The sequence below is a fragment of the Orcinus orca genome, chromosome 17, assembly GCF_937001465.1.
Source record: "Orcinus orca chromosome 17, mOrcOrc1.1, whole genome shotgun sequence".
NCBI classification, from domain to species: domain Eukaryota; kingdom Metazoa; phylum Chordata; class Mammalia; order Artiodactyla; family Delphinidae; genus Orcinus; species Orcinus orca.
The window spans coordinates 40,555,272-40,579,561 of record NC_064575.1 but is presented as its reverse complement, the minus strand read 5'-3'; the positions used below and the strand labels follow the sequence as shown (position 1 = coordinate 40,579,561).

General features: G+C 37.7%; 1 protein-coding gene across 1 annotated transcript in view; it reads left to right on the top strand.

Annotated features, from left to right (window-relative positions):
• LOC125961703 (metabotropic glutamate receptor 7-like) overlaps window positions 1–24,290 on the top strand; it is a 129,796-nt gene that overhangs the window by 43,196 nt on the left and 62,310 nt on the right. The window lies entirely within an intron of this gene.

Here is a 24,290-nt window from a genome sequence, read left to right as displayed (position 1 = left end):
CTTCTTAAGCGTTTTGATAGCGGCTCACATTCATCACTATTCAAGTTGGCCTAAAAACAGTTTGAAAACTTTAGAAAAAAGACATTATGAGAACAACTAGGAAGCTGTTTTGATGAAGTCACTGTTAAATACCTTTTAAAATAGGCTCCACATGTTTAACGTATCAAAATAAAGTTGGCGGGAGTCTTGTAAAAAGGATTATTTAGGAATTTGAGTAGTCTTAAGAGTTATGTAGCTATTTTGGGAAAAACATTCTTTTTCTGTTAACAAACGTTTACAACTCCTGTGATGTGAGAATTACCGAGGTTTACTGTGGGATTAACACAGGAACTCATTTTATTTGAGCTACTACATGGATGTAGAAGTGGTAAATTGTTCAGGTTAGCATAAATCAGTATGTAGAAGAAAAAAAAAAAAAGTCTGCATAAATTCCCCTGGAAGGGGGATATGGTCAGAGATGGCAATTTGAAAACAGTGAGTCACCAAAAGTAAAAGTAAATTACAAGCTGTTTTGGGGGTCTTCAAGAGAGATTTTATAGATTGAACAACAACAGCAGCAAGGATAAAATATAACGCTGTCATGTAGACTGCAGCCTGAAAAGAAAGCATTGCAGAAAAGCCACATCATCCTGAATTTATATTTCCGTGCATTTGAACAGATTGGAGAGCAGTAAAGTTGTTTTAAGAGCGAGTGATTTAAGTCAGCCAGCTTGTGAATAATACGAGATATTTTTGCATTTACATTAACTTATGTCCATAAATAACGAACTTTAACAATGAACAAAATCCATAATCCTGATAATGCTAAGAAAACTGGAAAGATACCTTTACCTTGAAAAGACAGGATAAAGAAGACAGCATAGAAATTTAGGGAGATTGCAGTTTTGGAAAAATCATATTAACATTTATTAGCTGCTACAGCTTTGAAATGTGATGATTTAAAGAAAGAAGTAGACTGTTGATTTCTAAAAGGTAATGTGTTGGCTGAAAGAGAAGAGAATCTTGTTGAGACCTAAAGTGTTCTTTTAAGGATATATTTCAATGTCATTTCAAAAAATAAACGCATTTCCCATAACAAAACAGTGAGGTTAATGGAATAATGCAGGTGAAAGCTTTTTGGCCCAAAGGAGTTCCATCCTTTGGAACAAAGTTTTATTGTTGAACACACCATGACCCAGGCCTGTGAGTGCCAGCACAGTGGCTGTTTTTACAAGATCTGGTACAATATTCACAGTAGTTCTGGCCTTAGCACTAGGCAAGGATCATTCTTTTTGTATCTTCCTGATTGCTTCCTCTACAGAAATGGGATAATCCCTCCTCTTCTAAACTGGAAAGTAGTTTCTTCCCTCAATAAAACTAGTTTCTTCTCCAGGTTGAGCTTTTCCAACTCTTAGAGGTCTAAAATGAAGGATATGAAACATACTGTATTTGCATCTATTTTTATTTAAGAGTTATCTAAGGAGATTTATCTAATTAAATAGGAATTTCCTAACAGATGCCAAAATAATCAACAAGTTTTCTTTAGAGATCATATATATTATATAACAAGATCCACCTAAGAGTTAAAATATAAGTAGGTATACAATTTAACTATTTGAAGATAATTTTTCTTCTTACCACTGAAGCAATAGGCAGGTAGTAGTACAATTTGGGGAAAACAATATTTCTGGCTTTTGTTCGTTTTATTTTAATTTGTGATATTCATGAGATCTTTTGTGAAGCCTTTGGGTATATAGTAAAATTCATGGGTTTTTAACTTTGTATTGACTCGTATTTTTGTAGATTTTAAATTTTTCTTCTGGCTTTAATTTATACTATCTCCTTTTACTTTTTCATTTAGAAATAATGTATTTTTCTCAGGATTGCAATCTCAGTGCAGTCCTCTACTTTTCTATTTGTTGGACGTTCTCTTAGACGTCTACATTTTTGTCTAGCTAGTACATTTCTAGTTTTTTATACAATTGATAAGAACTCTTTAATCTTATGAATTCTTTATATTTACTCTTTGGAGACAAGACTTATAGGGATTTCCTTGGGCTTAAACTAGAAAGAAAAACGAATTTGCATATGAAATGTTGAAGGCTTTGTTACAAAGTGGGTTAACATTATATGTATGTTTGAAATAAACTACTTCAACCAGAGCACCTAGCTGTTAACCTCCAGATTAATATCTATCATAAAATATGTGCATGCTTCCAACACATGGCATTGCCTCCTATTACTGCATGTCCAGGAGAAATGGTTTTTTGTCTTGTAGCAAAAGGCATTAGCTCTTTGCACATTTTTTTTTTTTTTTTTAATGACAGCTATCCAAAAATCAAGCTGAACCCTTGTATATGAGGACAGAAAAGGACAATTTTTAGACAGGTCTAATATCCAGTTGTACCTTTCAGTCACTTAGAGAGAAGGCTTAGACCCCTGAAGCCCAAAGTCACAGGTTTTTTAGGATTATGGTGGTATATACCTCCAGTTTATAGAAAAAAAGTGCGTTGTAGAAAATCCAAGTTAAATTAGGACTAAAATCCAAGTTAAATCTAGAACTAAAGTTTTACTGCCCCCAATACTTGTAAACTCCAGGTTACTGCTCTGTTGTCCATTTCATCAGTTGCAGAATATTCAAGTTAGTCTTTCAATGCTAACAAGAACATAAAAATGCATTATGTCTAAAAGCAGAACATGATTGCCAAGCCAGATCTGCGCATTACCTGAGAGTTTGGGGGGCCACCCAAGCGGCATCTACTTGTTTGCTACTGACCTTCAGATAGACTTGCTCAAGAATTGTTACAATGTAATAACATACACCTTTATGTACTCTTGAGTTTATTGAAAACACACAGCAAATGTGCACACATACACACCAGCACACCAGCACGCACCTACTCTAGAGCCTAGAATTTTAAGAGTCAGAACTTTTTATTTGCTTCTGGATTAAGATGGACCCTGTATTTCCTCAGCATGCTAATTAGAAACTCTATAAACAATTCAAAACCAGCTTCTTAAAATTCTGTTTTACAAAAATTGATGTTAAATATTATCCTCAGAGAGTTATACTGACTTTTCAAATTGTTTTTTTCTCCCTTCATGGGATAAACAGGGTTTCTTTTTGTTTGTTTTTTTATCTCTCATGTAAAAAATTCTATCTTAAAAGCTGATTTATTATTTCTTCCTTAGCATGGATGACATGGGAACAAATTTCATCAGTCTTGTTTTTATTTAAGTTGAAAGGTTATATATTTCTACTATCTACTGCAATAATGCTAAATATTTTTATAGTGCTTGTAAATCTTATGACATTATTTTTTTAGTTTGTATTTAAGGCATTTACTCAAAAGGGACCATATGCCTCAGTTCATGTCACTCTATCATCAGTGTGTATGGTCACTCTATTTTCTAATACTTTTAAGATCGGTTTTGGCCCCGACGTTCCTCTGCCAGATTCATTTCCTTTATTTTCCCCTATACAGCACCATTTGGGCCATTTAATATGTAATTTCCCAACTCACCTTTCATAGTTATTTTAAACATGTGTATCTATTTGAAATACCGAATTGTTTTGTATTTTCTAATTTTTGCAAAAGTAGTATCGACTAAAAATCACATCCTATTCTTTTATTTTTCTACACAAAATTATTGTTTTAAAATTTGTCTGTGTTGCTCCGTAGAAATTATTGCTTCTGGCCACTGTCTAATATTCCACCATATGTTAATACCATATTTTGCTTATCCGTTACCCTGGTGATACATACTTACGCTATTTTCAACACTTTATGTCCACCATAGGCATTAATACACTCTTTCCACATGTCCCCTTGAGTAACAGTGCAGAGTAACACTGCAGCTGTGGAATGGCTGAGGTAGAAGTCATATATATGCCTTATTTCACAGATTCCTCCCCAGAATAGCTGTACCATTTTCCCCTCACCAGCAATACTTGGAATTTCTCTCTTGCCATATCCTTTGTCACCACACGCTGTTAATCTGCATTTTTAAAAATTAATTAGTTTATTTTTGGCTGCATTGGGTCTTCGTTGCTACACTCAGGCTCTCTCTAGTTGCAGCGAGCGGGGTCTACTCTTCGTTGCGGTGCGCAGGCTTCTCATTGCAGTGGCTTCTCTTGTTGCGGAGCATAGGCTCTAGGCGCGCGGGCTCAGTAGCTGTGGCTCCCAGGCTCTAGAGCGCAGGCTCAGTAGTTGTGGTGCGCAGGCGTAGTTGCTCCACAGCATAATTTGCATTTTAACTTCTGGAAATTTGGCATGTGTGGATTCATATGAAGTAAGGTGTTTTAATTCTGCATTGCTCTGATTCTAGAAAAGTTAGGTCTTCATATACTTTCTTGCTATTCATGTTTTCCATTCTATGAATTGCCTATCATGACCTTCGCTCATTTTTCTATTGAGTATTGTGTGTCTTTAGAGATGTAGAAGTTTTTGTATTCAGATGTTGAGTCCTTTGTTGGGTTTTAGATAATGTATATGTCTTCTACCCATCAACTGTTTTTCAGTCTGACTTTGGTATCCTTTATTGTACATAAAATTCTAATTTTTTATTAAAGTATAATTGATTTACAATATTATGTTAATTTCAGGTGTACAACATGGTGATTCAATATTTTTATAGATTATGCTCCATTGAAAGTTATTATAAAATATTGGCTATATTCCCCATGCCCTACAATATATCCTTGTATCTCATTTATTTTATACATAGTTGTCTGCACTTCCTAATTCCCAATCTGTATCTTGCCCCTCTCGCTTCCCTCTCCCCACTGGTAACCACTAAATTGTTTTCTATATCTGTGAATCTCTCTGTTTTGTTGTATTCATTCGTCTTATTTTTTTGATTCTACTTATAAGTGATATCATTACAGTATTTGTCTTTGTCTGACTTATTTCACTAAGCATAATACCCTCCAGGTCCATCTATGTTGTTGTAAATGGCACAATTTAATCATTTTTTATGGCTGAGCAGTGTTCCATTGTGTACATATGGCACGTATTCTTTGTTCATTCATCTGTTGATGGACACTTAGGTTGCTTCCATATCTCGGCTATTGTAAACAATGCTGTTATAAACACTGGATGTGGGTGCATGCATCTTTTCAAATCAGTGTTTCTGTTTTCTTCAGATATATACCCAGGAGTGGAATTACTGGATTATATGGTTGTTCTGTTTTGTTTTTGTTTTTATTAACATCTTTATTGGAGTATAGTTGCTTTACAATGGTGTGTTAGTTTCTGCTTTATAACAAAGTGAGTCAGCTATACATATACATATGTCCCCATATCTTCTTCCTCGTGTGTCTCCCTTGCACCCTCCCTATCCCACCCCTCTAGTGGCTACATCAGTTAACATTCCCACCAACAGTGTACCAGGGTTCCCTTTTCTCCACATCCTCGCCAAGGCTTGTTAGTTTTGTTCTTTTTTATGATAGCCATTCTGACATGTGTGAGGTGATCTCTCATTGTGGTTTTGATTTGCATTTCCCTGATGGCTAGTGATGTTGAGCACCTTTTCATGTGCCTGTTGGCCATCTGTATGTTTTCTTTGGAAAAATGTCTATTCAGCTCTTCTGCCTATTTTTTTAAATCAGATTTTTTATATTAATTTATAATTTTAATATAGTTAAATTCATCACTTTTGCTTCATACAATGTATGCTTCTTTATTTTTCAAAGATCTATTTCATCTCTTACCCTGAAATCACAAATATATTACCTTGCAATTTCTTTTATTCTCTCTAGATTTTATTTTTCACATTTAAATATTAAAACTATTGTATTTTAGTTTTGTACATTAGGTGGAATTATATAACATAATGGTTAATAGAATGATTTCTGTGGGGTTTAAGTTCCAGCTCCACCATGTACTTCTTAGGCTAGTCATTTTATCTCTCATACTTCAGTTTTTCCACCTGTAAAATGAGGATAATAGTTTATGCCTTGTGGATTTTTTTGTGAAGATTAGGTGAGCTATATAGGACTGGGTACAACATAAGTGATATCACTAGGTTAAGATCCAGTCTCATCTCTCTTTTTAAAATGAGACTGTTTCCCCAAAAGCTGTAATTCAGCTTCCTCCATTGGACTATGATTCCATCTCTTTCATGTGCCAACTTTCTATCTGTATATAGCTCTATTTCTAGGCCACCTGTTTGATTTGTTTTCTTATTTGCTGTTTCTTCCAAGGGCATCACACAGTTCTTATCTATCATGACTTCCCAATATATCTCAATGTGTAGGGCACATTCTCCATTTTGAGCTTATTTTTCAAAACTACCTTAGCTGTATGGAGAACTTTATTCTTCCAGATACATTTTATTTTACTTTATTTTATTTTAATTTTTTTATAGGAGATATAGAGCAATCTGCTCTTTTTTTTTTCTTTCTTTTTTTTTTTTGGCTGCATTGGGTCTTCATTGCTGCGTGTGAGCTTTGTCTAGTTGCAGCGAGCGGTGCGGCAGGAGGCTACTCTTTGTTGTGCTGCACAGGCTTCTCATTGCAGTGGCTTCCCTTGTTGCAGAGCACAGGCTCCAGGCTCGTGGGCTTCAGCAGTTGTGGCTCGTGGGCTCTAGAGTGCAGGCTCAGCAGTTGTGGTGCACCAGCTTAGTTGCTCCATGGCATGTGGGATCTTCCTGGACCAGGGATTGAACCCATGTTCCCTCCATTGGCAGGCGGATTCTCAACCACTGCACCACCAGGGAAGTCCCCCAGATACATTTTAGAATCACTTTTTTATGCTGTCCCTCAAAAAAAAAAAAAAAAAAGAGCTTGGCCTTTTATTACAGTTGCATTTAATTTTATATATTAATATAAGGATATTTATATTATTATAGTAAGTCATCTCATCCATAGCTGTGATATATATTCCTATTACTCATGTGTCCTCTAATAAAGTTTTCATTATGAAGATTTTCTGCATAATTTATTAGGTGAAACCCCATATGCTCTATAGGTTTTGTTACTATGGTAAATTCATCTTGTATTGTATCTAGATATTGATGCTATGGAGGAACACAATTGATTTTGGTGTATTAATTTTTTTCCAGCCCCTATGTTGAGCTCTTTTCTTAGATTTAATAGTTTATTGATTTTCCTGTGTTTCCAATGAAATACATAATCAAAACAATCTATAAATATGACATTTTTATCTATATTCTTCTAAACCTTCTCTCTTTCTATTTCTCTCAACACACAGCTCCAAAAAGGTCGGTTCCAATAGACCAGTAATGTTATAAATCTTCATCTCAATTCTCTCCTTAAAGGAAATGCTAATTTTTTAAAAAAATTAGTAGTATAATAATTTTTGTTAGTGTATACATGTGCCATGTATTTTTGGTATATAGCCTTTATCAAGGAAAGATAGTTATTATTTGGATCTAGTTTTATAAAATTTACCCTACCCAATAGATTTTGAACCTCATGGGATGCTTTTTATCTCTTCTATCTAAAAAGAATGATGATATGATTTTCTCCTTTTATTTAACTAATACAGTGAATCACATGAATTGATTGGCTGATACTGAACCAACCTTGCATTCTCAAGGATAAACCCACTTGACCAAATCGTATTATAGTATAGATTAGCTTTTGCTGTATTACAAACCACCTCAAAACTGAGTGGCTTAGGGAGATCAGCTTGGTGCTTTGTGACCACCTAGAGGGGTGGGATAGGGAGGGTGGGAGGGAGGGAGACACAAGAGGGAAGAGATGTGGGAACATATGTATGTGTATAACTGATTCACTTTGTTATAAAGCAGAAACTAACAAACCATTGTAAAGAAATTATACTCCAATAAAGATATAAAAAACAAAAAAACAACAAAAAACTTAGTGGCTTAAAATAGCAATCACTTGGCCATTTGGGACTGGATTCATCTGGGTAGTGTTTTACTTTTGGTTTTATCTGGGCTCCTTCATGCAGTTTTAGTCAACTGATGGATCAGCTGAGTGAGAGCTGGTCTGAGACAGCCTCACTCACAGGTTCGGTGGTTGGCTTGGACAGTGGGAGCACCTGGTCCACTTGTCTTCAGAACCTAGTGGGCTAGTCCTCGGCAACTGAGCCATCAAGCTCTTTTGCTATTGTCTCATCATGTGGGTTGAGTATGCCAAAGCCCAGTCCTGCTGAAGTGGTGACTCAGGAATGAGGGTGTCAGAAGGGGATTGTACCATAATTTTTGAAACATCCTATCACAATGTTTTTAACATACCTTAAAACTCTGTGGAATAATATTGTATTTAGGTTTTTGACTTATATTTTTAATAAGAAAAAGTTGATTGTAATGTTTTTTTATATTGCCCCTGTTTGGTATAATATTCTTCTTGCACCTCTAGCCCCATTATTCTAGCTTGGGGTACTTAAAATGTATTGAAGGGGATAGAAATGAGTATTGCATCTTAAATAAAAGTCTTGGACAAGTGGTTCCCACTTATCACTGAGGTTGTTCAAAAGGCTGCACTCTCACAGTGGACTATTGAACCCTTATGTACACCAAGCATTACATCTCACTTACACAATATTTATATCACAGCGCCTATGTATAGCACAATACCCATTGCTAATTCAGATTGTGTTTTAAGATATGAGACAAAGTGTAAGACTTTTATTATAGTCATAAACATCTAGCAAACCAACCAGAAAATAAATGCTAATTTTCAGTTGGTTGGCCGAGAACAAAAAAGCGAAGAATACCTAGTGCAAAACCATATCTCTAATAACTACTGTTGGATTTAGAGCACACACATGCTAAAAAATATCTTCTTATCAAAGATTTGAGGTTGGACCTGAAAAAATTATATCAGAAGTGAAAATAATCATGTGGTCTGACCAGCGTGGATCACACAAAGTAAGTGTATACTATATATAAAGTAGATAGACTACGAGGTCCTACTGTATAGCACAGGCAACTATATTCAATACCTTGTAATAACCTATAATGGAAAAGGATCTGAAGAAGAGATACATATATCAGAATCACTTGGCTGTACACCTGAAACACAACGTTGTCAATCAACTATACTTCAAGTAAAACAAAACAAAACAAAAAACTAAGTGTAAAGGGAAGTATAGTTTTATAAATTCACCTCTGATATCCAATGGACCAACTGAAAGACAACAGAAACTACAACTATCTAGGAGACAGGGCATGGCCAGCAAACCAGGCCGTTACCCTCGGTAACGGTCATACCTGCCAAAAAATATACAGACTAGCCTGCATTCATGAATACATAGGAATTCTTCATTTATCTGGCATTGTTAGGCAATGAGGTATTGTATGTTAGGAGAAGCTTTTTTTAAATGACAAATTGAAGAGGAGTTATTTTAACCTTCACTCGGTAATTTTTTTCTAAAATAAGAAATGTATCTACTGGTGTATCTAATGTTTCCTTGATAACTCGGGGTCATCAGTTCAATCAACGTTTACATGAATAATGCAAATGGAAACAAGACAGGCATGCTTACTGAAACTGAAAATGACATAGCAATGGCTGGAATAACTGATGAGAGAGCAAGAAAAAAGCAAAACTGAAAACAAACCGTGATCAGGAAACAATCAGTCAAGTTCTGACTTTCTGTACTTAGTTTCAAAAAGAGATACCACAAATCCCAGCGAGAGACTCCAGCATCATTAGCTGTCTTTCTCCTTTGTTTCCACCTTCCTTTCCTTTTCCTTCTACCCTAGATTGTTCCAGGAAGTGTTTATAGCTCCTTGCAAGACAAATTCTAATACTTGCTTTCTCTCACACAAACTTCACAATATGTCCAGGTGATAAATGGTGTGGAAGTAAAAGAGAATTCATCACAGGGACAGCTCCTGCGAAAATAAAATTAGAAACTAGCTTCTAAAAATGCAGAGAGAAGGGCGTGGTGTCAGGCACTAATGTCCTTGCGAATTCCTCTCCATTTCTAATAGACGTTTTTCTTTACCAAGATCCCTTTTTATTTGTGTCCCATTCCAGACTGCTCCACTCCGCCCATCATCATCTGGTAAAATACATTCACACTCTTTTGTGACCCTACTTATTTTCCCATTAAATAATCAGTCATAGAACTGTCAGAATTAAATATAGAGTGAAATTAAAATACTGGAGTCACTTGGAGGGTTTAGCAGCTCCACCAGAAAATACTGGGCATGGATTTAAAAGAGGCTGCATGGGACTTGCTCTTGTCCAACTTCTTTCTCAAGAAGTATCTGAAATAAGCCTAAATTCAGAGTTAATCAGACTGGCCTGCTTTCTCAGGTGGACTGGAATTCATTGCTCTTTCCCCTCAACTCCGATGTCAGTGGCACTTTCCGGAGATGAGGTGGACTTCTCTGCCTACTGCAGAAGCTCAGTTCCCCCCAGGTCCACTCCCTGTCTGAATCCCACACTTGAGGCCAGATGCCAGCCTTCCCAGAACATTCGTGGCCTCCTTTCAGTTTTTGACCTGCTCAGATTGAGTCCCTCTAGACTCTTTCTGGAAACCTGATCTTCAACCCCTTTCCCTGACCTCGATGGTTACCTGCCTACTTTAGGCCTCAGGTGCTTTAGCTATAAAATGATATAGTTGCCCTTAATTCTAAAGTCTTCTTTCTAAAGCGCTACAATGTGGTGGCTCCTTGAAAATGTTTCTCTTTGCTGGTTTTAATTTTGTAGAGAATTAAAACCCCAGCCACTCTAAAAGACAGTAAGTTACATTGGATCAGGAAAGTGTGCTTTTGTAGTTAGATTAACAGGGATGGAAGACGACTTAGTATGTTTTAAGATACTCATGATCCGTTCTCGTGAGAGTCGGGGAAGAAGGGGAAGAGAGTTAATAAAATACCAAACAATTGTGACAAATTAAGTTCACCAAGATGTAGGTGATTAGTTACTACTTGAAAAAGCCACACAAATCCAATCCAAGTTTTCCTTTAGCTTTCTAAGAAGGATCCCAGTGAACTGAGTCCCATGTTCAGTAACTCCATGTTCAATGGCTTAGTCTTTAAAAACTGTTATGTTGCTGGAAGAATATTGCCCATCAGTCCTAATTGATGTTTAGCTATCACGCACATTTGAAATAAATTTATTACTTTGCCTGATCTCAGTGTAATACATTCCAAAGGGGCAAAGAGCACACGAAAAGTTATGGAGTCTCCATCTTCTACACTAAAGTGTGCAATAAATTACATATTATTTGGCCGTGAAATTCACAAGCCATAGAAACCACGCCATTAGCAATGTATACAGTGGTAAACAGCAGGTAATGAGAATGATATAAAACCAAACAGACTGTGTAGGTTGGCACTGCTGCCAATAAAGCAATTATTAAATGCATTCATATGCATCTACGCTAGGTAAGCTCTTTAGGGCAATTGCTATGAGTTCTACATACCTGTCAGGATATTATATAGAGCCCAGTTTCTATGCCCTTTATTCAAAGATGCTGAGAAAGGGTTACTCTGGGTAAATTCAGACCTTTTCTCAATATAGAATTTGGTCAACATGCATTCTGAACAGCAAAATTTCACAGTATTTTCCTACACTAATTGCCACCTCAGCAAATGCAGGATTAAGTATAATGGATTATAAGGAGTTAGAAAGGAAAGATGGAAGAAAAGAAGGAAGGTAGAAAAAAGGTGGATATGGAGTACTTCAACATTTATGTAGAGTGGACCTAAAACTAACCTGAGGTTTCCCTGAATTATTAGCATACGCTATAGAAACTTAAATGAAAAAATTAAAAAACCCAGCAAGGGAAACTCAAAGATTCTTTGCTTTTTCACTTTACTGCATATACACGTCCATCTTAAACAAGCTATGTGCTTATATCCAACACGAGAGCATTGTTTTGCAAGGCTATTTGGGTTCTATCAGCATGTAAAGGTCAGACAACTCAACTTTAGCAGAGTCAGCTTTCAGGTGAATAATTGTTTCTTTCAGGTTGCGAGCATTTGAATTCTCCAGAAATGTTTCCCAAAACATGAAAATTAAAAGAGTCCTAGGACAGCGTCCTTTAGAAGTTTTATAGTATCAAGGTTTTTGGAGGAGGAGTATCCTTGTCCATTATCAACACAATGATTCCAAGCAGATCAATTTATGCTGAGAATATTATATAACAGAACCCACTTCACCTCCATTATACTGACAATGATCTTCCTTACTTCAACCTTGTGCTTCTTAGAAAGTTGAAAATACTGAGCCAAGAACAGACAGTGACAATGCCAGAGACTCAGATGTACCTATAGGTGCCTTCAGACAACATCAGCCACCCAGGCTAAAGTCCTGGTTTAAAACATCCCAACATGCATGAATCTCAAAAACCATATGCTGAGCAAGTGAAGCCACATCAGAAGGGCACCTACTGTATTATTCAACTTACATGAAATTGTAAACTCGGCAAAAGTCATCTCTAAAGATAAAAAACAAATCCGTGGTTGCCTTGGGGTGGGAGATGGGGATACTTTTGCAAAAGCCTGGGAGGAAACTTTCTAGGGTTTTAGAATTGTTATCTATCTTTATGGGGATGGTAGTTATACAAATGTATATATTAATTAAAAGTCACTGAACCGTTAACTAAAAATGTCTGCATTTTATTGTATATAAGTGATTCCTTAATAAGGCTGATTACAAAATGAACCAAAACCAAAACAAAGCGGAAGAAAAACCTCTCAAGACCTCAAAGGAAATACACTGTTTTCTTCCAGGGTACCAGACTGGAAATGAGGCATTGGTCTGTTCTACCCTCAGATTATCCCTAGGATTATCTAGTCTATTTTAAAGCACTAGAGTCCCCTATCAGGAAAACTCGCCCCATGTTTAATTACTTTGATTTCTTCTCTGCCTCTTCTCCTAAGACAGTGAAGCCATTCACGGAAGGAAAACCAGCTTTTTCCAACTTTGCATCACCACATATTCTTTCCAAAGCTATTATTTATGGAATAAAATTTGGCTACACTTCGTAAAAATCTAGCTTTTTGAGCCTTACAAATCTTAACAGTTAACCTATTGCCTTCACTGGAATTTGGAAAAAAATTATTTTGAAACTGAATAGCTGAGACTTGACATTTTTGTTTTTTGTGATTTTTCTCTTCTCCTAAGAGAGAAGTGAGAAGGAATGAGAAACACATACATAAAGAAAAATAAATTATCTTGCTGCCTTTGCATGGTTATTATTTATAGGAGGCCCTTTTCAACAATAATCTATTATCAGAATCAATAAAATATAATCTCCATGAAGGCCAGGCCAGGATATTTGTCTCTTTTTCAGCAGATTGCAATACAAACCACATTCATGGATATGCTTCTTGATGATCTTTGTAATACTGGAACAGTTGCCCATTTCCTCATGCCTCTTCACCTTAACTTCAACCTGGTTTTTCACCGATGACCTCACATTTCCTTCTCTATCACTTGGTTGTGGGCCTCTTTTCCAACTCCAACTCCAACTCGCATTTCACTCTGTCACCAAAGGAAGACTCACACCTTCCTGCTTTTTAGTGATACCTCAAGGTCATTACCATATTGTGATCACCCTGAAAAATAGCCAGACAATTGTTATTTCAGAGCCATCTGACAGTTTGTAGCTCTAAAAATTAACTAAGGACCAAATTTGTCAAAAATATCCTAGTTTAAGATTTTGGTAATACAGCAACAGTAATTCCGAAGTCATTTGTGACAATCAGTGTGGGAAGCACCCTCCTTCAAGAAGATCCTTTGCCATACAATACTCTTTCCCTGTCTGGTAATAAGGAAGCACGGCCGTGGAAAGTAACCTTTTGTGGAAATAAATACTCGGCTTCGAGAAGGCTTGAAGTTCATATCTTTTTCTTGAATTAGATTCCCCATTAATTACTTTATCCACAAAGAGGTAATTATCAGAATTATGTAAGCAATTAAGGAGATGCTACTCCACATTCTTTCAGCGTGTTGACCTTTCTCACTTTATTTCATGTGGCTATCTGAAACATCAGTGATTTACATGTCTATCTTTTTTTTTAACAGATTTCTGTGTGTGTGTGTCCCCATGATGAAAACATCATTAAAGTAAAATATCATGAATACACTCTTAAGAAGCAGAGTCTACTGAAAGTCCTGGAAAATATGAAAGCACTAATATTCATGAACAACTGTACACTCTGAAAGTTACTCGAAATTTTGTTGATCTCTCTTTTGTCTAGGAGTTTTTCAAATTTTCTACCATGATCATTTGTTAGTTTTATAATTACATAATAAAGGTATTACGTCATACAATCTTTTGTTATCTATTGCAGTTTTAAAACTATTCCTTTCCTTGTCCTCAGCAGATATGTCATACATTATTAGTACACAAGCAAAGACTTTCAACGTAACAGTACTTTATAGTGAGAAGAACTATACTGAGCTATCTCTATCCTAAGACAATGCACTAGGAAAGCACTAGGAATTCTTAAGCACCAGGAATACAGAGACGATCAAGGGGCAAGTTCCTTGCCTTCGAGTATACATGATCATTATAGCAAATGCTTAAATAGCACTTAGTATGTAACTCACCACAGCAGTCTTATTATACTCCTTTTTAATAGGTGAGCAGAGGAAGCCACAGGGGAGTCATAGGGTAAAGCCAGAATTTGAACCTAGGTAGACTAGTACACTCCACACGGCTTTAACTACTACGTTAAAAAATATATATATAAAAGTTATATATATATATATATATATAACTCCAAGTATTCCAAAGTTACAAAACACTTATCTACCAAAACTTAAAAAGGAGCACACAAACTTGCATAGAAAATAAACATGTGGGCTTCCTTGTGGCGCAGTGGTTGAAGGTCTGCCTGCCGATGCAGGGGACATGGGTTCGAGCCCCAGTCCGGGAAGATCCCACATGCCGCGGAGTGGCTAGGCCCGTGAGCCATGGCCGCTGAGCCTGCGCGTCCGGAGCCTGTGCTCCTCAACGGGAGAGGCTGCAACAGTGAGAGGCCCGCATACCGCAAAGAAGAAAATAAACATGTAAAAGTTCATAAATAAACCACAATATAATCTGCTCCACATAATATACTGACTGCAGTGTCCTGGGCCTCTCCCATCCTTAGGTAGCTGGAAATTACAACAAAATAATACTTTTCACCTTTGGAAGCCACAACATCTCTCATACCAACTAACCAATTACTTCCTTAGAGAGAATAGGAAATTAACCTGAATATCATTATATATATATATATATATATATATATATATTTATATATATAGCATTAGTGATGTAGAATCTTTGTTTAAAGACAATAACTTCAATAGCAGAGGGATCTTTACCATTGCAGGCTTCAGATAACCTCTATATTTCTCAGATTTCATGCTAAATCATAAAATGCCATATTGTGTCTGAGGCTATTTTTTCAATAGTCCATTTTCTTAAGTGGACTAGCAAAGCCGTAAATACGGAGGAACATTTTGGCTCCCAAATCCTAAAGCCATTCTGATTATGCCTGGGTGATCATGGGGACGTCATCGGAACTACCAGAGGACTGGCTGAAATACCAGTGTTCTGGCCAGCCTACAAATCAGAAATTATACAGAATCCAATTTTATTTCTTTGTTAAGTAATTCCTATGAGGCTTTTGGGATGTCAGTGTAAAGTCCTTTCATGTGTAATCTTTATCCATTAGATAGGGAACAATGCCAATCCCCGTCATAAATACTTTCACAACCTGACACTGAAAATCCACTGTAGGGCATAGGACCTGCAAATAGGATATGAATAACACACATCCACTCATTCAGACAATCACAAATATCCATTTTTAAGTCTACTATATGCCAATAATGTACCGGCCTCTCAGATGCTAGACCATGCTAAATGCTGAAACAGACATACTGAGTTCGGGCCCTCCTGGAACTTATTACCTACAGAAGTGCCTTCATTGTAAATGGTCAGGTCTCAGCCAATGCTATTATCATCAGCAGGTGACCAAAGGATAGAGCTTGCTTTCTAAACAAGCTCCACACTCTTTGCTTTCAACATTTTTTCTTTCCTTCAAGGCACATAATCCAGTGGTCAGTTTCTCCCAGTTAGTGAGGTTTGGGGAAAATGTACCCAGTGAACAATTCCTTGTGGCCTCACTCTTTCCTCACACTCTCCTCTGTGCTCTTGAGCTAAAGAGACCTGGATTAAAGTCAGTTGTTCTAAGCTTATTATTTTAAAATACGGCTGCTCCTGCTTTGAGGATTTCCACTGGACCAACACAGCAGCAAAGCAGCACTGAATCAGAAGCAGGTAAATTTCAAAATGACAGCTCTAAACATATCCACTCTCCTTTTGTTCTCCTCCTATCCCTTTGCTCTGAACACCTCTGCCCTGAGGCTTTGCCTTTACCCTTCTCTGATTACTGCTCCAAAAGGGTTTCCAAGAGCGGGGAGTATTTATGGTTTCATTTGCTCCCAAGTCCTTGGTGGAAAACGATGCTTGCTTCCTGATTCTTACTAATTCCACACTCACATCATCAACACAAAAATCATCATTAAAAAAAAAATTTGCTCAGCTTCATATTTCTTCTGGGCCAACACTGAAAGAATATTTTCAAAGAAACACTATCCTCTCTCCTTTGCTCTTCTGAGTTTCACGTTCTTACCTCCAGTCTCATTTTCAACCCTTATTAAGGGATGCATCACAAAAACAGAAGAAAGTTCTTTGTGCTGTCCTGTACCAGCTAATTATTCTAATTTGTTCTGTCTCTACCGAACAGAATGTGAAATCAACACAAAGGCTGATTATGCGACCTCTTCCAAGGGAATGGTCTGAGAGTTGTCTATTTACTAATGAAGCTCAGTGTGTATTAAGGCTTGACTGAAGCAATCATCAGGAATTTTCAGCCCTTAAATTAGTCTTTTCTACCAGATGCACATCTTTCATTTTGGATAATATAACTTTTAAGTTCAGGATACAACTGGACAAAAGAAAAGAAAAAAAGGTAACCAACACAACATTTGCAGTAATAACACAGTAACAGCTCTCATCCTTCCCTGAGGAATTCAGCCTACTTTATGGACACAATTTAGTACAAACTCATAAGAAAGCTAACAAAGCCCCAAACCACTTCACAAGAGCGTAGAGAGGTAAAGGTCAGAAATTATTACTGCCAGACCCAGCAGACAATGGCACCTACCGGAAAGAGCACAGGACAGGAAAACCTGGAAGCCTGTGTTCCAGTTTCGGTTATTCCTTTAAGGACTAGTACGATCTGAGTGAACTCAGCCTGCCCTGCTTTTTCCGTTTATAAAAACCTACATCATCCTCTCAGTAGAATGAAATGCCACATCTGAAAAGTTGCAGATCTCTTTAGGAAAGAAAAAAACTCATGCTTTCCAACCAAAATGGAATAATTCAGTCAATGGAGACTTAATAAAAATCTGCCATAAAGCAATTGTTTACTTGAAATCTATCTTTTGTGGTATATTTATTGGGGTAAGAAGTGTAAGCAAATCATAATTAGAGTTACCGATTATTCCAGAAATCAAGGTCATTGAGTTCAGATTCCCACTTTGACCCTGACCCAGGCTTACAGAGATGTAAGATGTCCCAATACCTCATATCCACCATACATGGGAGAAACAAGGTATGCAGACAGATCCTCTTATAAATATCCCATATGTAGTGGTTTTAATACAGGGTCTCAGATTCATTGCCATTCTTCGCATCCAGATGTGGGCATTTTCCCTTGAATTTGGGCAGGCTTTCCATGGCTTCAAACAATAGAGCAGGGGTCAGTAAATTATGGCTGGTGTGCCAAGTCTAGGCCTCTACCAGCTTTTATAAATGAAGCTTTATTGGAACACAGCCATGTTCCTTAGTATATGTATTGTTTGTGTCTGTTTTCACATCACAGCAGCAGAGCTAAGTAGTTGCAAAAGAGACTGTATGGCTTGTAATGCCTAAAATATTGACTGTCTGACACTTTATGGAAAAAGGTCTCCAACGCCTGCAATAGTATATAATGAAAGTGATGCTATGTAACATCTAAGACTAGGTCATAAAAGGTCATGCAGCTTTTGCATGATTCTCGTGGAATGCTTCAACCCTGGACACTCATTCTCTTGGAATACTCTATCTTGAATCCTAACTACCACGTTATGAGAAGTCCAAGCCACCTGGGCGGCCATCTATAGGCACTCCAGTCAACAGTCCTTGTTGGGCCCAGTCTTCAAGGGCCAGACATGTGAATTAAAATTATCTAGATGATTCCAGCCCCAGCCATCTGAATCCTCATGAGCTGAGGTTCCAGACATCAGTCATGGAGTAGAGACAAGCCATCTCCTCTGTGTACTGTTTGAATTGCTGACCCACAGAATCTGGGCACATATTAAAATTTTTGTTTATTTCACCACTAAGTTTGGACTTCTTTATTATGTAGCAATAGATAACTATAGCACTGTGTCTGTACACAGGATATCTACATTTCACAGAGCACAGATTTTTAGATGTGAATGTTGACTGCTCAATTTCTAAGAAGAACGTATACACACACATAGGTACAAAATGTTTATGTATATGTAAATATTAGACCTATATAAACTAATCTATATTATCCATAAAATGAGGTATTTCGGTATTTATTGTGTTCCAAGAACTGATAAATTCTTGCATTGTATGAATTTTCTCTTTAACCCTCATAGCAACTCCCTGAGAGAAGTAATGTTATCTTTATTTTATAGATGAGAAAACTGAGGCAAAAACAGATAACATGCTCAAGAGTACTCAACAAGTAAATTTTAGAGTCAAGATTTGAACCCAAATTCTCAAGTTTTAGATCCCTTACTCATACTCACCAAGCTATATACTGAGGAAGGGGATGAAAGCTGATGCCATTACCTCATGCTCAAGAAGTCAGACAGAAACTTAGCAGGTATGGTTGAAAGAAGACAGGACTTGGAGTCGTAAGTCCAGAGCCTGAGTTATGAGATGAATTCTCCTCTCATCTAGATATAGGTTTGTTTTTAGAAAATGAAGAAGATCACTGCATATTTTGATTGTTAATTTCTGTACTTAATGAGTACCAAAGAATGGAATTTTACCAGGGAGCTATTTTGCAATGACATAAATGATTGATTCAAAATCAAACCTTTATTATAAATTATTGATTCAAAATCAAATCTTTATTAATTCTCCCTTGCATCAGAAGTCTTTCCCACTCTTCATTTCTTTGAAGCCCTTTCCTGTCTACTCTTGGCCAAAGCTTGAAGCTTAATTTAAAATTTGGAAATAAAATAATGAAATAGTCATAACACAGCAATTCCAGTGCCTACTGAAATGGAAGCTCTAAATAATTTTTCAGATAATTTAGGAAATTAAAAATATTTACATCATAGATGCAAAGACAGAAGTTACTTGTGTAATAAATGGTGAGAGAAAAAGTTTCTGGTCAAGTAGATTTGTTTACATATGATCACTAATCTGAGTTCTACCCCTGTGCTAAAACCCAGTGACAGGTTTGCATACAGCTTCTAAAGGGATAGTTCAGTGCATTGGGTCAAATTCATGCCATAAAATGTGGTATTAGTAGTAGTACTAGAAGACAGAGTGACTGTCTTCTTTGGGACATAGATGAAGACCCCAAGATAGACAATATCAAGGACAAATTATGTAGAATAAGATATTATCTCAGTCCTTGGAACATGTCATGCAGGATAGAACAAGAAGTAGATTTATTATCAAGTACATGAAGCCAGAGACAGTAAGCAATGAGTGGTAGTTGGTTAAAATAGACAGGTTTTAGAAGTAGAGGCACGGATGTAGAAAACAAACTTAGGGTTACCAGGGGATTGTAGCAGGGAGGCTAAATTGGGAGATTGGGACTGAAATATACACACTACTATACATAAAATAGATAACTAATAAGAACTTGCTCTTCTTATTAGCACAGGGAACTCCACTCAGTACTCTGTAATGGGCTATTTGGAAAAGACTCTAAAAAAAAAAATAAAAGTGGGGCTTCCCTGGTGGCGCAGTGGTTGAGAGTCTGCCTGCTGATGCAGGGAACACGGGTTCGTGCCCTGGTCCGCGAAGATCCCACATGCCGCGGAGCGGCTGGGCCCGTGAGCCATGGCCGCTGAGTCTGCGCGTCTGGAGCCTGTGCTCCACAACGGGAGAGGCCACAACAGTGAGAGGCCCGCGTACCGAAAAAAGAAAAAAAAAAGTGGATATGTGTATATGTATAAGTGATTCACTTTGCTGTACACCTGAAACTAACACAACAGTGTACATCAACTACACTCCAATAAAATTTAAAAAAAAACAACAGGGTTTAAGAACCATAGTCAGGGAGCAGTGTGGATTGGAAAGACCTGGCAAGAAATATTTCTGCATCCTCAGACGGTGCTCCCCAAGCTGGCTATTGCAAGGGTAAGCATTTAAGAGATCTTTGACCTAAGGAGGACATGAGATTAACAATCTATCCCAATGTGCATGAATTATTCTCCTCAGTGCTATCAGAAATCAGATGGCATCCTAGAGCAGGGGTCAGCAGATCTTTTTTGTAAAGGGTCAGATAGTAAATATTTTGGATTTTCTGTACCATACGTCTCCATTGCAACTGCCCATCTGCTGCTGCAGCACAGAAACAGCCATGCACAATACGTTAATGAATGGATGCGGCTGTGTTCAAGCAAAACATTATGTACAAAACCAGGAGTCAAGCGAGATCTCATCAGTGGGCCAGAGTGTGCGGACGCCAGTTCTGGGTCAGTGTTCACAGCTGAATGAGTCATGAGGCCTTAAGTTCCAGTTCTCATTGTACTACTTTCTACCTGGGTGAACTTGGGTTCATCCTTTTATTTATATGGGCCACTGTATTAGTCAAGGTTCTCCAGAAAAACAGAACCAACAGCATGTGTATACAATGTGCCCATATATACTGATATAGATCTAGATATCGATATTGATACCTAGATCTATATCCATATCTATATAAAGATAGAGAAAGAGAGAGAGATTTTAAACAACTGGTTCACACAATAATAGAGGCTTGGTAAATTCAAAATCTGCAGGTTAGGCTGTCTAGAGACTCTCGGAAGAGCTGCAGTTCAATTTCTGTAAGTCTTCTGGCAGAATTCCTTTTTGCGACAGGGAGGTCAGTCTTTATTAAGAGCTTCACCTGATTGGATGAGGCCCATGCATATTATGGAGGATACTCTGCTTTACTCAAAGTCCACCACAAATTTAATTATGAATTTCATCCAAAAACACCATCACAGGGACTACCCTGGTGGCACAGTGGTTAAGAATCCGCCTGCCAATGCAGGGGACACGGGTTTGAGCCCTGGTCTGGGAAGATCTCACATGCCGTGGAGCAACTAAGCCCATGCACCACAGCTACTGAGCCCGTGCACCTAGCGCCCATGCTCTGCACCAAGAGAAGCCACCGCAATGAGAAGCCCGCACACCCCAACAAAGAGTAGCCCTCGCTTGCTGCAAATAGAGAGAGCCCACGTGCAGCAACGAAGACCCAATGCAGACAAAAATATAAATAAATAAAACATAAAAATTTTAAAAAACACAAAAACACCATCACAGAAATATCCAGAATAATATTTGACCAAATAACTGGGCATGGTGGCCCAGACAAATTGACATGGAAAATTCACCACCTAAGCCATAGTTTTGTCACCTGTTACTGAGAAATATGACTTATCTGAGCTATTTTGATACCTAGAAGATACCTTCTGGAGGTAACACCCTCAGTATTTTACATGGTAGGCAGTAGAGGGAATGAGCCCATTTGCCCAGTCATATGACACCTAAAGGATAAAATTCTGTCTTCTCTCTCCAACCCACAAGGATGAATGCCAAAAATACATCACTTATATCTGCTTTAGCTAACATAGGATAGGTCTGGAACAGACCTATGCTCCCAGTAAGTCTCATGAAATGCTGTTTCATTAAGGAGAGACTTTACTTGCTAAGATTAGAAGCAAAAGAGGGTGGTGGATGAAAAACTGCCCAAGGATATAAGCTCATGCAAGGAAGCAGGAGAGAGAATGGGTATCCGAAGATGTGCGCTCTGAGCCAACACTAATTCCGCAGCATCAGGTTATAATTCAGGGAGCCCAACCGCTGGGGTTTTTTTTCCCCTTCTTCTTTTCCCCCAAAGAGGGACAAGCATACTGACAAAGGAAGAGCATCAGTCACCACAGATAAATTGCTTTTTAGAGGTGATCTCGCAAATGATTTGGCTCAGTGTAGACTATGATTTGGCTCCCCAAACCATAAGCTAGAGCATTTCATTCCAGGTCCCTCCTCAAATATCCATGATAGGTAAAACTTTGGCATCAAGTAGGTCTTGAAATCTCCCCAGGTGATTATAATATGCAACCAGGGCTGAGAATCTGGAGATGTAGAGCAAATTTAAATTGAACTTTAGTTAAACAGTAAAACAAGCTCTGACTCTACTGGCTGGAGCTAGACAAGGGATATGGATTTAGTGGGATGAGAAGATAAAGGACACCAGGGAGTAAATCAAATGCTTTACACCTGTGCTTAGCTAATTGCTACTCAGATAATTCAGACAATCTTACAGCACCTGAACCCTGAAATGCCTTAGTTCTGTTTAAAAAAAAGTAACTCTTCAAGTAACTGAACTCTGAGAATCATGCCAATCATAAAGAAAAAGAAGAAGTCTTATTTTTTGAATTAGTTGATTTCATATATACTGTTTCACTTTCATGATATTAACTAGTTATCTTTCTTTCCATTTTATGTTTGAGGAAAGTAAGGCTTTAAAGTCTCAGTAATTTTCTCAAGGTCACTTGTTAAGGGTGTGGTAGGCAGCATAATGGCTCCTAAAAATGCCCTCACCCTAATCCCTAGAACCCAATAATATGTTACCTTACATGGTAAAGAGGACTTTGCAGATATGACTGAAGTTATAGGCCTTGAGATAGAAAGATTATCCTGGATTACCTCATGGAACAAATCTAATTGCATGAGTCCTTAAAAGCAGAAAACCATTCCCAACTGTAGAAAGAGAAAGAGAGAGATGTCCTAATAGAAGCAGAATCAGAGAGATGCAACATTTTGGGGTTTGTAGGTGGAGAAAGGGGACTCTGAGTCAAGGACTACAAGTGACCGCTGGAAGCGGATAAAGTCCAGGGAACAGAAACACCCCTAAGAGCCTCCAGAAAAGAATGTAGCTCTGCCAACACTTTTTTTTCTTTTTTAACCATCTTTATTGGAGTATAATTGCTTTACAATGGCGTGTTAGTTTCTGCTTCATAACAAAGTGAATCAGCTATACATATACATATATCCCCATATCTCCTCCCTCTTGCATCTCCCTCCCACCCTCCCTTCCCTATCCCACACATCTAGGTGGACACAAAGCACAGAGCTGATCTCCCTGTGCTTTGTGGCTGCTTCCCACTAGCTAGCTCTTTTACATTTGGTAGTGTATATATGTCCATGCCACTCTCTCACTTCATCCCAGATTACCCTTCCCCATCCCTGTGTCCTCAAGTCCACTCTCTATGGCTGCGTCTTTATTCCTGCCCTGCCCCTAGGTTCTTCATAACCATTTTTTCTTTTTTTTTTTTGATTCCATATATATGTGTTAGCATATGGTATTTGTTTTTCTCTTTCTGACTTACTTCACTCTGTATGACAGTCTCTAGGTCGATCCACCTCACTACAAATAACTCAATTTCATTTCTTTTTATGGCTGAGTAATATTCCATTGTATATATGTGCCACATCTTTATCCATTCATCTGTCGATCCTGCCAACACTTTTACTCAATTGAGGCCAATGTCAGACTTGTAAGGTAATAAATTTACGTTGCTTTGAGTCACTAAATTTGGGATAATTTGTATGAAAGCAATAAAAAAAAATACAGAGGTCCTACAAGAGCCAGGCTATATATTTATACTTAAGTATTTCTGAAATGAATTTAACCTTGTGATTGACAGCAGCAGCAGCAGCAGCTTCCAAGGGATCCCACCACACACCTGAGGCAAAAGGAGCCTAATACAAAGCAGTGACAGCAGCAGGTCACTGCCCCACACTTGGGGTAGAGGGGGACTTGATCTACTGTAGCAGCAGCATAGCCTGAATGGGAACCCATCCTCCTGTGGCACTAGTCCCATCAACATTAGTCTAATCTGCTAGCATCTGCTGTGCCAACAGGCCCAACATATACAAACCCTCCAACTCAGTAGCATTAAGTGAGCCAGGCTCAGTGTTTCCTGAAACTCATATCCAGTTGCACTGGAAATCCAAGATATCACCTACTGTTATGAAAACATAAACAATAACAGAAGACTGGGAACTTCAGAAAGAAAAGGGGAACAATGGAATGGGTGAAAACAA